Below are 16,950 nucleotides of genomic sequence, written 5' to 3'. Positions count from 1 at the left end.
CAATAACGCTTTGGGTAGGAATGGGTCTTAAAGCATCGCACTTGCCAATTTTTCATCATAAAAATACTGGCAGTATTAATAGCTACTAGCATTTCCGGCATCACACTTGACTTCTGGAAGGGGATCCCCTGCCACATTCCAGAACTGACGTCTGCTGGGGACAGCCGTCTTTCCAAGTGCCAACTGAGTTCCTGCAGGGAAGGGCCCGTATCCAACATCCCATCTATCAAGCAGAAGGCAGACAGAATTAGCAGTAGGATAGAGAATAGATGTCATAAAATCTTGAAATCAGGATAGCATTCTATTGATGAAAGAGAAGGAAGATATGAAAAGAAGAAAAAAAGCAAACAGCTCTTGGTTTGTAGGTAAAAAATAATTTTGAAGTTTTATATATTTTTATTAAAAAATTTAATGAAGATTCAAAATCAAAGCAAGAAGAAAAAAGAAAAAAATATGTATTTTAAATGTCTTCTGTCCCTGGCCAACAAAGTCATTCTCCTCGTTTCTTCCCAAGTCTTGCATGTTTGTATTTTTACACATCTATTTATGGTTAGAGCAGTCTAGCATAACATTAAAAGAATTAATCTTATCACCACTGAGGAAGTACTGGAAGATAAAATCAGGATTGCTCTTTGATCATTAAATGGCTTTAGAATTCTGCACACAAACAGATCTCTCTCTTCCTTATCAAATGTCAGAGACACAGTTATGGCTGTTTGTGAAAGATATCTTTTTTCCTGCTCAAACATACATACACAGATCTTCACATGGGACACATGCCCTTTTATTTTCAAGTCTTTTCTCAGATAGATAAATTGGTTCTATTCGTAAGAAGTGGGAGGGAAATTTTTGGGTTTGTTTTCTGTAGGGGAGGGAAGAAAGGAGAGTCATATAGGGGCAAATTAAAAGAAGGGTCTGGGTGTTATGCAAAGGTGCTTGTAATCTTGGAGCACAACTACCTGCCTGCAGGAAAGTACTCTCGCATCCACAGTATGCACCATGTTCAAAATATGTGGGGGGGGGAAAAAAAGAAAAAAGTTTAATTACCATAATGATTTGCAAGTAAATCCATAAACAAACATGGAAATGTTTTGGGTGATGTTGATATGCATAATGAATATGCTAGTTAGGATGCATTTTAGGACATAATACACGTTCACTATATATGTGTATTCATACTTAAGTGAGGCACCTTTATGGTTCACTGTAATCAGCCCCAGGTTGGGGCTGGGCCATGGTGCATCCAAGACCAGCATGGACAGTGGCGGTTTGGCTGGGATAGCGGGGGCACAGCAGCATTGGGGGCTGTGGAGGATGGAAATGGGGGTGGACGCCAGAAGCCAGGGAAGGGAGTCTCAGAGTAAAGCATCAACATAACCTTTTTTTTTTTTTTTTTTTTTTTTCCCCTCTATTCAATTATCAGCAGCAATTATGAACTGACATTAATAACCCCAGTAGAAATCTGGAAAATTGGCTTGGATTGAATGGTGACAGGTCAAGTAGAAAAGGGCGCAGAAGGACTCACAGCTCATCTCTTCTGTATCAGCCCCTGTGATTCAGGCTTACTGCTCACTACTGCTCACTGCCTGGCATGGTAGCTAAGAGAAAAGCTTGTTTCAATGAATGAGAAAAATGTTTGGACTGAAATGTAGTTATAAAAAACATTATGATTTACTGCTTTTCTATAAATTTGTGCTTTTCCCATAGCCCAGCATTTCCCTCACACCCCTCTCAGGCTCTCAACAGACATGTTTTCTGTGTCTCTTTTGCAATGGAGTATTTCAGAACCTGATCACAAGCTCCACAGTGTGCTGAGCAACACCTAGTCTTAACAAGCCCTAAGAGAATGATCCAAAAATTAAATTGTTAGTGTTTCCTCAAGACAGATTAAAACAAATTATTAACTTAAGGTTTTAGACATTTGTTTTCATTTCTTTTTTTTTTTTTTTTTTTGGCCAGGAAAATGCTTTCTTTCCATGCAGTGCATTTGCCTAGCTAAAGCATATACATACAGTCAAGTAGACCACTAGAGTCAATAAATTAATCAATGGGAGGAAGCACTTTCACAGTCGGTGTCTATATATTCCATCATATGTACAGACATACACACACTCTGCGATTGCTTAGTAAAGCTTCCTAGAAACCCAAAGAGGCTGTGTAACACCCTGATAAAATTTTCTCCATTTTCTGATAACAGGACAAAAACATTTAAATTTTTTTTTTTTCTGGGTAAGGCGTGCACACCCACAATGCTGTTAATCTGAATAAACCTGACAGACAGCAGGATCTAACTCAGCACAGAGTCCGGGAGCAGGGCACAGCATAACAGGTCAGCCTAAAAATGACACTTCCCAGCATGTGCAAAGTGCATTGAGGTGCTTATGCCAAATCTACGTACAGAATGAAGTCAGTGGAATTACACTGGGGATGAATTTAGCCTCATAACTTTACTGATCTATTTCCTACAATTCTCTTAAGTATTCAGTTGCTTCCTGCTAATTATTTTTACATTACTTTATAGAAGGCTAGTGTGTGCCACATGGGGCTTTTGCAAAATGTTCTTTAATCATTGTCACTCAAAGTAATTTAAGTTTCTGAATGAGTTTATACAGTAGTAAAGAAGCTGTTAGAGAAAAGGCTATGGTTCTCGTTTTATTAGTTATTAAACTGAAGTTAGTATTTTTCATACAAATCTCCTTTACAATATTTTGTAAAAGCTCATGCCAAGCTGAATTTGTGCTTTGATGGAGTTAACGGAGCTCCCCAGGCATTCATAAAAGTTTGGCCTGGATGGGTGTATGTACACGTGAGAAAAAAAGGTGTTCACACCATGATCTAAGCTTGCAAAAGATAGCTTTAATTTTTAATTCTGATCTCCAGAACTGTTCCTTTATCCCATATCATAGGATTTCCTAGTGGTAGGTAGAATTAAGCATGCATCCCGTCTCCAGGACCCTTCTATTTTTGATTACGGTGAGGCATAGGACTGGGGTATTTTGAAAATATGTAAAAGTGTAAAGATGGTTGCAAAGCTCAAAAAGATCAGCCTCCACTGGGGCAAAACAGTTTGTTGCAGGCTGTACATGGACCAGTTTCTGTAAAGTTAGCAATACATAAGATATGAAAACCGTGACTCAGACATTAAGTGCAAGATCCATTTACTTCAAATACCCTGTATTAGGCGTAACATGGCCCAGCACATGCCTGAAAAAATATGGACAATCTCAGGTTCTCTGCTTTCACCACCATGCAGCCTTCTCAGAGTAACTCGCTCTTTTCTGAGTCATCTTCTGTATGGATTAATACTAGAGCTTTCCAGATTCCTTGCAAACCACTCCAAATATTGCATTTACTTTAACAAGCAAACACATAACAAAACAAAAAAATAGCAGCTTCAGTGTAATTTCCAAGCATGGTCACACCAGGCCCAGGATACCATGAAGTCAGACTGCTCCAATTCTTATTATGGTGCTTTTTCAGCATTTCTACCTTTCTGAAATATGTTAAGATATAGTCCTGCAATTGCTCCCAGTGTTAGGTAAACAGTTTTGCCAGTAGATTCAATCAAGCTGTCAAACACTAGCTCTGAAACAAATCAAATGAGAGAGTGGGAAAAAGATGGCACTTGCTGCCTTGCTAGTGCCATCCTCATAAATCAGCCAAAAGGCCCCTTAATTCTGTATGGCTACTTCTCTGCTTAAATTTAAGTATCTGCTCATGTAAATTCTGTATTTAGTTAGAGGCCTGCTATGTTTTCCATGACCAGGCCAAGCCCCCCTTGCCATTACAATTCAGGGTTCTTTTTTATATCTGTTCCAGCAAAAGTCTCACAGCCACAGTGACAGTTGCAATTGCACAAGACATTTCAGCAGCCGAGCCGTAGCCTGAATAGAGGCCAGCTGATGTCCTACCTTCTTTTCCAAAGGCTGCATTGCTCTGATTCAAACAGCCTCTCTCCATGGGTTATCTGGTGTCGATTTATAGTTTAGCCCCCTAGACACCAGTCCCTTGGGTATTATTTCCCAATCAGATAATTATTCCATTTAACTCCTCTAAAATATTCTCTGCTGCTTTGAAACAGGAGAGGCTGGGGTGCCTAGCTCATAGTCTTTAAGCTCTGTTCATGCAGCTGAGAGAAATGACTCATGCTGCCAATGTGGATTTACTCATTAGGTCTGTTGTGCTAGTAGATGCTCTGGGGAAGCTGGCGGTGACCAAATATTTCCTTTTTATCAGTGCAGCTATTTCTCTCTCATCTTGATACAGAGCAGCTCTGGTTGTCACTGGTGTGCACTGCAATCTTATCAGATCTGCCATCTCTTTCTTTCCTCCTTTGCTCATGAAAAGTTACTCCACTGACTTTCTCAAAGTACATTATCAGTGCTATTTCACAACCCCATCACTTTAATTGCCAAATGCATAAAAAACATTTTGGTCTCAAAGGAGATAAAAAATATTCAGAGGTGAAATGAATATCACCCACATGTTTTAAAAGGTCTTCCTGTACAGAGTCTTCATTTTGTCCTTTGATATGGCTTTCAAAATTAATTCCAGTCCCGATCTCTCAAATCATTTGCTGACTAAGATCCACAAAACCTCAAAATAATTGGAAAATTTAACTTTTCAAATCATACTTTTATGTATGTGTGGAGCTGAAAAAGCTTTACTACATCTTTCACCCCTTTTTGTCTTTCTTTATGTCACAGCAATGAGGAGAAAAACTTGCCAGTGAGGAAGTCAAGGACTGATTTTGTGATAGGTTTATATTCACCAAAATAATCTGCTGTTACTGAGAACCCAAAGCAAGCATGGTCTGGCACTAGGGGCTTGACTTAGTGCTCCACATGAGATTCGGTGGTTGTTCTTATGCTACTTCTCTCAGAAAATGCAAGTGTGTGTATTCAGTTCATCAAGTTATAAGACATGATTAAGTAAAATGAGCTCTCTCATGAGTAATTCCTCATGAGTTAATAGTCAATGAGTAATAATTGATCATCAATGCAGTTTTTTCCAGGTTAGGTGTGGAACCATTTTGAAGAGCAAAGTAACACTGCTCTGGAAGTAAAGGTACAAGGAACTCAGTAGCAGCACGTCCCTTTTAGATAGTGAATTTTAAGAGTAAGGTTTTCTGTGGGTAAGGAGAGATACAGTACTACCTAATTACTTCAGAAAGCTACCTGGTATTCAGATTTCAGTGCATCACATAAGCAAGAAGATCATTTATATAAAACTGAAGGGCTTTTAGCATGAGGAAGGATTGAATGTTCCATTTCATAAAAGTGCATCAACACATTAAAAATACGTAGTCTTATGGCAAATAATGTGCTCTATGACAAGCCTTACAAAAGCCAAACAGCAACTTGGCTGATTTTTTTCCTTTGGAGGAGGAGAAAAATGCTATAGAAAATAATTTATTTTTAATGAGCAGTTTATAATTTTCTTTCCTTGTCTTTTCACCAGGATAGATCTGGTGTAAGTATAGGGGAGCTCTTTCATGTTCTTTATTTCTTTTAAATGATCCCAGTGTTCCTCAGTGCTTAATCTAGAGAAGCCTCTGGCTTAATCTAGAGAAGCCTCTGACGTTTATGCAACTAGACCATGTTTCCTTCCTCCATGGCTCAGTCATTACACATGTAATTTGTACAGAAAAGTCTGTCTCTGCAAAGGAAATGTGTACAGGGTTTATAAGTCTGTTTTTCTTCTCCACTCAGCCCCTATATTTCGAAGGATATGAGTGACAATTTTCAGTTTAACTACCTGGCTTCATACTTGTCAAATACAGAACACAACTCTTGTGATATGCACTTGGGAGATACGTAGACATCAGCATTATAAGTTGCTTGATTATCATTCTTCAATAAACTCTTTTCAGTGTTCAGTCCTTGGGCTACAGATCCATTTGGGGTTTGGAACCTTCCCACGTGAGCAAAGCTGTAGTTGTGACTTTCTGTGATTGTTCTTCCGGACTCTATGGTATGGGCACCAGTCCGTAATAAAGACAACAGCACTATTGCACATGGACGGTCTTAAAACTTTCATTTGTAGGTGAGATGGACTTGGTCTGAGGCAGTAGAACAGAGGAGCTGGAAGCCCTTAAAATCTTGTTAACCAAAAGTTTGGAATTATTTTTCTCTCAGTGGAGATCCCTTAATAACAAAATTCTTAAGTCCCCTTACCACATATTCATTGAAAGAGATTTACTCTAAGAAGCTTTTCCAGTTTCTTTTAGCAACTCATTATAACAATCACTTTCATAGAATCCCAGAAAAGAGGTCTGCTATGGACTTTGAGGATATGTCTTCAGTGCTAACTAACAGAGAGCCAAAGAGGAAGCTTGAACACTGGAGCTCTGATTGTCCACACTGTTTTATTGTTCGGTCTCTGCAGCTAGTTTTCTTCAAGACAAATCTGCTATAGAAGGGGCAGGACATGAGCCAGTCCATGTGACTTTGTCTCAGGACCAGGAATCAGCCCTGAGGCCAATTAGACATAGTCTGAAAGGTTATAGAGCCATCTTTTCTTCTCAAAATAGAAAATATCATCATGCAGTAATTCGTTCTGTTTCTATATGAACCAAATCTAATCAATGAGCTTTGTGGGCTGAACACTCCAGGGCTGTGCTCTGCCTAACAGCTTTCACTATTTCAGAATTTTGCTCTGCTCCCACTGACATCAACAGTTCCTCATTGTCACAAACCGGCATAAATAACTTGTTGCCGCCCCTCCCAAGTCTCATGTTGCAGTATTCCAGTAAATCAACAGTGAAATATTCATTTGCACCAGTTACAAGATTCTAGTGAGTATACTAGTGCTAGCTTGTATACAGTTTTCATCTGCTGAGAATAACAGATGCACCTTCTCAAGCCTCAGGACAGAAAACCAGGACTTCCCTATCAAGACAGCCCTAATTGTAAAGGGCTGTAATGCCAACTCCCTGCATAGACAACAACCCACATATCTCCACTGGAATAATTAGGAAAATCATTCAATAAAGCCACCTCAAATTTCTTGCTGGGCTGTGATCCTTGGAGTGCCCCCAGGAATGCAGGAGGTAACCCCTAGCAGGAATCCTTGCAACATGTTTGTAGCCTATGAAGTATAGCAGAATAAGCTTGTCTTAGATGATGATATGTGGAATCAGTACTGCAAGGCATCAATGACACTAATTTCTCGGTTAGACCACTCAACATCTTCAGTCAGGCTTTATAAAATTAAATGAGGGCAGAACTTGGCCTTGTAATTCTATCCCCTAAGATGAAGGAGAAGCTCCAATTACAACCAGTGCTATTAATATTGCTACCCTCATTCAAGACATCCAGCCACTAAGGGACAAAGCAATTACAATTCATTGCTAAGGTAATACAGATGCCTCCATGTAACAACTCGTAAAAGCAAATATTTTGAACTATGCAATGGTGCACTTTTCCCACTTCTTGCCTGCTACTCAGGCAGAGGAAAACTGGAAAAGTCCAAAGCCTGATAGTCACTGTTTTTTTCAGTCACTGGTATTTTCCTGAAAGTAATGGGGGATTTTACAATATTTTGTGGGTTCTGGGCCTGACTTTCAGAAGTGTTAAGTGATTGTACCTCCTGTTCTACTCTTCATGAGCCTTTGCTGCTCAGCTTATGTTGAAAGTAGGTTTTCAGTCAAATTTGTGCTGTATCAGGCTTATGAAAACTTGGACATCCATTTTGTTATAAAGAAAAAGACAAAGGAAATTGTGTGTGTATATATGGACATCGATTTTTCATTTCAGATTTGCTGTCTTTTCTTCTTTCCTGTTTTATTTTATTTTTCCTAATGCAAACAACTTATAGCAATAAAACAAGAGGACAGAACACGTGGAACAGGATAACTTTTGGACTAAGATAAATGTGCACAGTGAAATGAGAGAATGTTTCACTTCTGTCTTCACAGCAGAGAGACGTTCCCAGAACAGGCAAGATCCCTACACAGGAAACGTACCTGCTGATCCAGCCCCAAGTCCCTTCTATTTCCCAGGCCTATGAGGCAATGGGAGGAAGAGTTTTACCCTGTCGACAGGGTAGAACCCAGGAACAGAGAGAGATTCAGTCTCCTGTCCCTAGCACTCATAGCATTAGTTCCCTGACTCCAGAAAATATTGCTATTTTCACCAGGTTAGTAGTCCGAGCACCAAAAGCTACCTTTGTGCTCTGTCTGTAGGCCATGAGACAGTGTTCAACAGCCACCTCCTCTTCCTCTATATTTATCCACAGAAGTCTCGTGGATGTCTCAGGACACTTCTCAGCTGGTTGTGCAACACTCAAAGCCCCCGTTGTTGCAAAAGAGACTTTTTCAGTTCCTCTCAGCAGCCTGCTGTGCTATGGGCCTTCAAATCAAGAACAGACTCGTCTTGGGTTCCTCTTATTCTTTTTAATGCGCCTTTTCCCTAGAGATGCCTCCACTCCCCACATTTAAATTTTCTTCCCTCTTTTGCCAGTGTTAATGTTATGCATTAGATATTTGGCACAGCTGTGATATAGATTTCCTCCCTCCTAAATTCAGCCTGTCTTTTGTTCCTAAATGAAAGCAGACTTCAGAGCACCCGCCCCATGAGGCCAGTCTCTCTGAGCTACACCTGCTTTCACCTCACCCAGAACACAGGGAATCATGAACAGAACAACTCAAAAAATGCCAGCTGGAAATTACAATACCATTAATAAATTACCCAAGAAAGTATGGCGCTGCTAGGGGATGCCAGCTACTTCCTGCTCATGTAGCAGCAAAAAGTGTACCTGACGTGAGTATATAGGAATGGAAAGCTGGTACTTGTAATGGATTTTTCTGGATCGTATCTTTCTGGTTTGCAAACTATTCTTTAGACTATTCTGACATTTTAATTCTTTTTTTTCTTTTTTTTCTGTTTCTTGCAGAACATGGACAACATGATGTCCTAATCATCTTTTTCAAGTCTCCCATCTCCAACAAGAGGCAATCGACATTTACAGAATACTTTGTTTAAGAAGTTTCTCCCCTCTTCTTTCTCCAACTGTGGGAGGCTGAAGGAAAAAGAGTAGGAGTTTTTGGAGGCAAAGTAAGGCGCAGACAAGAAGAGCCTGAGGCAATCGTGGCAGCCACTGTATCATAACCTACCACAATGTCATTGCCCTTCTGACAAATATGGCACCGCCACCACATTACCATAGCCAAACTCGTCAGGATCATTACAGACAGCTGCTGAAAGTACTTTGTCAATACGTAATTTTCAAGATTTCTTAGCCATAGCACATTGCCTTTTCTTATCCCTTGCCTTCATCAGCTTGCGAAAAACCAAACATGTAATACTTGGTTTTGGTAGACTCTGCAAATGTGTTTACATCTTTGCTGTGGTTATTATGGTATTTTGCTTTGAAACTGTGATCTACGTTATTATTGATGGTTACTCTTTGGTTTTGAGGAGGTTCCCACTGCTCTTACGTGGAACAGGGTGCCACTATGTTGTCTGCTGGCAGTGTATAAAAATTGTGTATTTATAATATGAACTGATGGAGCTGTCAATGTATAAGAGGAAGAAAGTAGGTCCCATATTACAGCTGGGGAATTGAGGTGTGAGAAAACTGACTTAGCCAAAGTGGAGTTGAAGCCTGAACGTATTTTCCTTAAACAGTAAGGTGAATGCAGTGGTTTCATCACAGCTGCATAGGTAGAGTATATTAGTTTGGCATATGCCATGTGCTTTATTGGGAAGGTAGAAGGCAGAAAAGTGCCTTGGGGGCTTTGCCTCCATAATTGCAACTTCTGGAAATTAATACTGCAGCACACCGATTTCACTAAAATTCTGGGGTCCCAGCAAGGACACGTGTCCACTCATGTTGCTGGAACCAAGACCTGGGGGGACATCTCAGTCACAGCTGAACAGGAAACCAGGATCAGCAGGCAGTGAGTGTGCAGCACTGCACAGGGATGTGGTAAATGATCTGCAGCAGCTGCAAACTGGAAACTGGAGAAAAATAGTGCAAATACTAGCTTTTCAGAAAATAAGTACTTTAAGGTGGAATTTTTCAGGAGGAGAAAATTCAGATTTGGGGTTCCAACTTCTCTTGTACCTAGGAGCAGATGAGCAGCACAGCTGGCTAGACAGCTTTTCTTGATGTTTGTAAGGTAATAAAAATTCATTGGGTGTGTTTGATCTTTCCTGTTAGTGTCTTGGTGTTTGTGTTGGAGATATCCAAATCTTGCAAGTCTGGAGCCAAATATTATCTGTATGAAATCTTTGTCTCAGTACTACATCCTCCCTTGCAACATCATTCACTCGTAGTTGTTCTGTTGCCAAATTCTTCAAAACTCTAAGTAACATCCCTTTCACTGACTCTCAGCCAAATCAAGTAACTGAATGCTTGCTGTGTTTCTTGGATTCAGGTTATAAACTGCCATACAATGCTACTGATTACATTTACTTCAGTTCTCCCACTTCCCCTTAACCTCCCACATGGGCCAAACTTCCCCTCCTTTTCTGCTGCCTTCTCTTTCTCTTCGGAGTGAATAACAGCATATGTCTCAGCAAAACACAAACCCACCTGTTTTTAAGCACTGTTTGTCACACCTCCTCCCCCAAACTCAGTGTCCCAAAGCCCACGTGTTCTATGTAAGGGTTGTAAGGTAAAATCTGTTATCAATTTTGGATGGCTAGTCGAGGATCTAGGCTGGCTTTTTTCCAATGGGAGGGATGGATATTCGTTATGGGTGAGCTGACTGGCATTAAAAAAAGACCCTTATCCTCCAAAATAAAGGCAAAAATTGACCAGCTGGAATAGTACAGGAGTTGAAGGGAAATGGAGAATAAACCAAAGGCCACTGCAGTAAATGACAAGTTTTCCATTGACTAAAAAGCACTCGATCAAGTGAGATCGAGTACAGAACTTACAGACTTAAGAGTACAGAACAAGCTCCATTTTTAGAAAAGAAAAAGTAAGTCTGGTTTAATGAGACTCGAGATGTAGAAAGTCTCAAGAGCTGAAAGACAAACCAAACCTTCTGGCTTTTTCCTGGGATGGAGGCTAGAGCAGTGACAGTCCAGCAGAACAGGGTTAGTTCAGGAGAAAAGCTCACCAGTGACCAGCGGCATTTACTCAGGTGGCTGGGTCTGGTGTTAAAACTGACTCCAAAATATCATGACTCCCAGTGGTAGCAGTGTCTTCTAAGGAAGGTCCACTTCTAGGACCTTCTCATAGGAAACTGTCAGTGATAGGGATCTCTACAAAAAGATCCAGTTAAGGAGAAACCTCTTCCTGCTAATTGTTTAAAGGACAAGCAAGTACCAAATCTGTAAGTGAGGAAGTAAAGAGAGGAAGGAACCAGCCTTGGAGCATTGTACCAAAAATCTCTGTTGTAGAAAGGAATGTACAGGTCCAGCTGGGCAGTTTCTCTTTGCAGATATGCCTGAAATAATCACCAGCACTAGCATCATCACAACTCCCTTCAGTTTTAAATAGTGTGAAATAAAGCTTTTTTTTTTTTTCTCTGGAAATACTGCTACTGTAGATTTGCAAACCAATATGGGAATTATACTGTTGATAAAGGCAAAAAATAGACACTTGTCAAATACTGGCTCCAGAAAAAAAGCAAACACATTTTTAGAAATCTCTTCAATTAGAAGGTAGAATTTTGGATTAGATATGTTAAGGCATAGACTGAATCTGCTAGGATTGTAAATGCCTCTGCCCTACAAGTTCCTGAAGATCCATGCATGCTTTACATGCAGAGCACATCACTGAAATTAGGCCTATGAGCCCTCATTTTTGGAGAAGAGATAATATATAAAACTGTTAGGGTATGGTGAGATGGTATTTCAATCATACTTTGCAGTGATGTAAATGATTGTAAGAGGACTAAACTGGTGGCAAGCATGGCTGAGGTAAGATAAGCCTGAACAGATATATGAAGAAGCCACCTGTATAGGGAATTCATACTGAGCTTAGTGTTAGTGAGCTGAATGTGTTATCATCCAAGCTTCCTAAGTACGCACATACACAGCCTACAAATATACAGATTTTAATGTTGTCTATGGATTTCTAGATAACCTTAAATGCACCTTGAAAGATTCAGCTTCAAACATGTTAAATCCAAACTCTTTTAAAATTCTGTTTGACCCAACCATACTGGTAGACTGCTGTGGAGCTGTTAGACCTGTATTAGACTGACCACATTCATGCTTCAGAAATGTAACTATTTTATGAGAAATGTGGTATAAGTTTGGTCACATCTTGAAAAAAACATGCAGATGAAAAAGCAAGTGATAGCACGTAAGGTATCACAAATGATTCCCTCAATAACCATTACTTGTTTTTTTCCTGTTTGCCAGTTGTTCGGGAACACTCCCTGTCTGTCTGCAGTTCTGGGGGTTCACCGTGTGATTTATATGGACACATCCCACTCTGCAGATAATCTGCCAGGAGACCACTTCAGCATTATTCACTGTGTACTATTACTGGTAAGCAACATGTCGTTTAGGCTATACAGTTTTGTTTGTACTATCTGGTTGTGCAACTGCAATGCTGAAGTAATGAATGATGACCATGCTTCCCAGACGAAGTTTCAGATGAATGACTATTCATGGTAACTACCATAAGACTTTCATGATTTACTTATGTTTTCCATGAATATGCTGATAGTCATCCAAACAATAAATTTAATAACCAGAAGAACAAACTTGTTCTGCAGATTCCTAGAAACAGATTCAGGTCAAGAGTTCCCTGAGCTCTAACCCTTTTTCAAATACTGAAGTGAATTTCAGCATTTTCAAACCCTCATAAATGTATTCCTCCCTTCCCCCCCCCCCCCCCGAAAACAAACAAATAAACAAACAAAAAGTTGATTAAAATTTTGTTTGCTTTCATACAGTTCATGCAGGAATTGAAGTTTGTGAAGAAAGAACTGGAGGACAGGAGCTCTTGATTATTAAATCCAGCTCTAACAACAGTTTCCATGACTGTTGGTCAATTAAGTATTGTGACTCAGTTTCCTTGTCAATGTACTAAGAGTGTTTGTTTCCTTCAAGCAAATAATGGGCAAAAAATAACTTCTCTGATAAAGCTGGCCTTCTGCTTGTGAAATATCTGTCATCTGTTTGCAGTTTACTCACGCTATTAAACTTATGCCTCACTTTTTTTTTTTTTTTTTTGTGACTCTGGAAGGAACACAACACAGCCTTTAGAAGGCTTTGTGGTCAAAGGTGTTGTATAACCACCAGTTATTTATTATGAAATGAATGCACTCTTGTTCAAGTGCATTCCAGCATGAATATCATATGACAGGACTGAGAGGAAGCTTGTTTATTCTATAGACCAAAGTAGTATTTGTCTTAATAAAATGATAACATTGTTCATTTATCTTTAGAGAACTGATCTGATATGTCTCTTGGTTAAGCTTTAGGGACAGATTTTTCAACCCAGATTCTCCTTGATAGCTATTTATTCCTGTGAGCAGTCCTACATAAAGTTCAGATCATATAGTGTGTGAAACGAAAAAAGGAACAGCTTATGTCTTAGCCTCTATTTTGGGCAGCCCTCAGTCTACCAATGGCATTGGCTGGGAATATAACTGAAATAATATAGACAGTAATGTTCTTACATTGGAAATAATGTAGCATTAGCCAAAAGAAAAAACAGTTATATTTAATTAAACTAAGATATGCGAAAGAGTCAACGGGGATTCTTGCTGTGGAAAATGAAATGTTTCAAGGTGACCCAAGCAGAAGTTTACATAGCAATAGCTCGAATAAAAGGATGGATAAAGTATGAAAATAATCTAAATATTTAGAAAACTAGAGTAAATGAGAGAGTAATAACATCGGAGTCGGTCTGCAATGAGAGTGAGCTACAGCACCTTCTTCATTGCTCAAGCATCTTTTCTCTGTGGGACAAAAAAGGATTAGAAAGAAACACGCTAGCATGTGCATAGTAAAATGTACTTTAATGGAAGTGTTTTCTGATCTGCCACTATTGCTTGTGCAAGAAGATCTTTGTGGAATACCGTACCCATAGTGCTTAAATAAATGAGTTTCATTCAGCAAATATTGAACACGATATGGGCCCAAGGGCCGTGACAATCACCACAACAGTTAAGAAATGACATTTCTCATGAAGTCATGGCATACATGTCACAAAGACGTGGCATGCATGATAGCTGAAACATGTGTTTCCACCTTTCTCTGAGAGGCTACATCCAGGCCAGTGGTTGGCCCAAGACATGAGACTAGCTAAACCAGCAAGGTCTAGTTCATGTAGCAGATCCACATTAGGTCTATATCTGAAGTGATTTTTCCATGCACAACCTGCAAAGAAACTCATCACCCTTAGCACTGTTTGTTACTGAATTCACAATAATAACCACAGCTGCCAGGTGCTCTTACCCTCAAAGCAGCGAATTCAAATAAGATAGACAAGAAATATATCAAACCAGAAAGCAAAGCAATCAGGAAGAAAGCTTGCATGATCTTCAGTAGGGGAATGTTTATTTTTGGATTTTAAAATTTGGTACATGAAAGTCTCAACTCTTTCTGTCTCCTACACACACACGAAACATATAGCTCCAGTTTCACATTATGAAAACACCACTGTAATAGCCTGCAGGCCAGTCCCACATTATTTTTTTTCAACTGAGAAAAGCCCTCAAACAAAGCAATTATTTTGCTTTGTCATTACTTTTCTTTGAAATTATTTTGCAATTATTTGCCCTCCACAGGGGCTCCACCAGAGCAGCCCTGTTTCATTTAGCATTACAGATGTAGCCAAAATTTCTCTACCCCCATTTTTGACATGAAGTGCCTACCAAACAGTGACTACCACAGTAATAAATATTAAACCTGCATGATCTATAACATTCTTGCAAACGCATTATTTGAGGAATATCTGCATGCTACTGCAACCCTGTGCATTTAGCACTTAGGCCACAGAGGCAAGATTCCCTCTGAGTATTTACAGCACTTCAACTCAAACTGAGGCTTGTGATTTCTATTTCTGGAGGTCCCAGCTTCAGTTCTCTGCATTTTGGCCAACAGGCGACTGCTGTGTTGTAAATTCACCTGGAAAGTTATGGCCGTGCAATGACATAGTCATGACTGTGACTATAATTCTAAGCCTGAATGCTGTTAGCAAGCTTCTCTTCCTTCACTGCTGCATTTTTAATGCCTGAGCTAACTAAGATTATTCGAATTGCTTCAACCATGTGAAATATTTATGCTGCTACGGAAGTCTTAAGGTCATAAAGAAATTGCTGCTAATAGAAGCCATGTATTACTGGAGTCAGTGTTTGTGAGTCTTAACTTTTTCCTGCTACATGACTCACCCCGTTAAGTTATTTAGAAGTGAATATTTTTTAAAAGGACTGACTTTCTTACTGAAAGGACTCTTTGCTTAGGTACAATCACAATAAAACAGATCCAAGAAATTGAATTGAGGGAATGAAACAAAAAGGAAAGTACAAAACTGATTCCAGTATTGCTATTTTTAGGTATTCAGTTTTGCACTGTATGAGCTGCCAGAGAAAGCCAGGGGAAAGACAGCAAATGCAAGTATCTACATTCAAAATATGTTCAACACCTGACCTGGAAACTCGGTTTCTAAAATAGCTGAGGCCAGAAACATCTCCACACTTACAATGGGGAGCATCTGAGCAGAGGCTGCCGTTTACTCTACTGCACTGGTTTGGAGGGGAAAGGAGAAGAGGCCTGTCTCCTGGTACAGACCCGTGTTTCTGAGTGTTCCCCCAACTTTGAACTGAATCAAACCTAAATCCCAGACCAGGCAAGCAGAAACGTGGAGGTTGTACAGGCTCCAAATCTGGATCCCTTCTTTGCATTTTGTACAGGTTTCTAACCGCAGGGAAGAACAGGAGGAGAGTGAGAATAGCTTTAGATCAGAATAACACTGCAAGTTAAATTATCATAACAAATCTTTCTGATGCATTTCAGGGCACTTAATCTCAGTTCCCTACCTCAGTTCTCTTCCTCCAGTCCCCCAGCTCAGCAAGGAGGGAACAGCACTGTCACCCTGCTCCACATCCCACCAGCAGATGCCATGGTGCCAAGCAAACAGAAGGAGGAAACATATCTTGCGATCAGAGGAGACACGGTTCAGCAAAGCCCTAAAAGCTGTGTGTGAGCAGAAGCAGCTGCTGTGCGGGGAAGCCCAAGCAGTGAACCGCTGGGAAGCAGGAGCTGCTGGCAGGTCAGGTGTTGCCCCAGCAGGAGGTTTCACGAGAGCAGCCAACCATCAAGTTGTAGCTGTGTGTGCATGTTTTCAAGGAGGAGGGGTTCATGCGTTAGGGTACACCTTCACAAAAGTATTTTCATGTGCCTACACTAGGCATTGTGTCTTGCTAAGACATTACTTTTTATCCGAGCATTTCCACAGATCAGGGATTAGTACTGGGACCAGTGCTGTTTAACATTGAGTGCACCCTCAGCAAGTTTGCCAATGACACCAAGCTGTGTGGAGCAGTCAACACGCTGGAGGGAATGGATGCCATCTAGAGGGACCTTGACAGGCTTGAGAAGTGGGCCTGTGTGAACCTCACGAAGTTCAACCAGGCCAAGTGCAAGGTCCTGCACATGGTTTGGGGCAATCCCAAGCACAAATACAGGTTGGGCGGAGAATGGATTGAGAGTAGCCCTGAGGAGAAGGACCTGGGGGTGTTGGTTGATGACAAGCTCAACATGACACAGCAATGTGTGCGCACAGCACAGAAAGTCAACCACATCTTGGACTGCATCAACAGTGTGGCCAGCAGATCCAAGGAGGTGATTCTGCCCCTCTACACCGCTCTGGTGAGACCCCACCTGGCGTAATGCATCCAGCTCTGGAGCCCTCAACATAAGAAGGACGTGGCCCTGTTGGAACGAGTCCAGAGGAGGGCCACAAAGATGATCAGAGGACTGGAGCACCTTTCCTATGAGGACAGGCTGAGAGAGTTGGGGTTGTTCAGCCTGG

This window comes from Numenius arquata, chromosome 2, assembly GCF_964106895.1.
Source record: "Numenius arquata chromosome 2, bNumArq3.hap1.1, whole genome shotgun sequence".
Taxonomy (NCBI): Eukaryota; Metazoa; Chordata; class Aves; order Charadriiformes; family Scolopacidae; genus Numenius; species Numenius arquata.
This window is presented reverse-complemented; position numbering follows the sequence as displayed.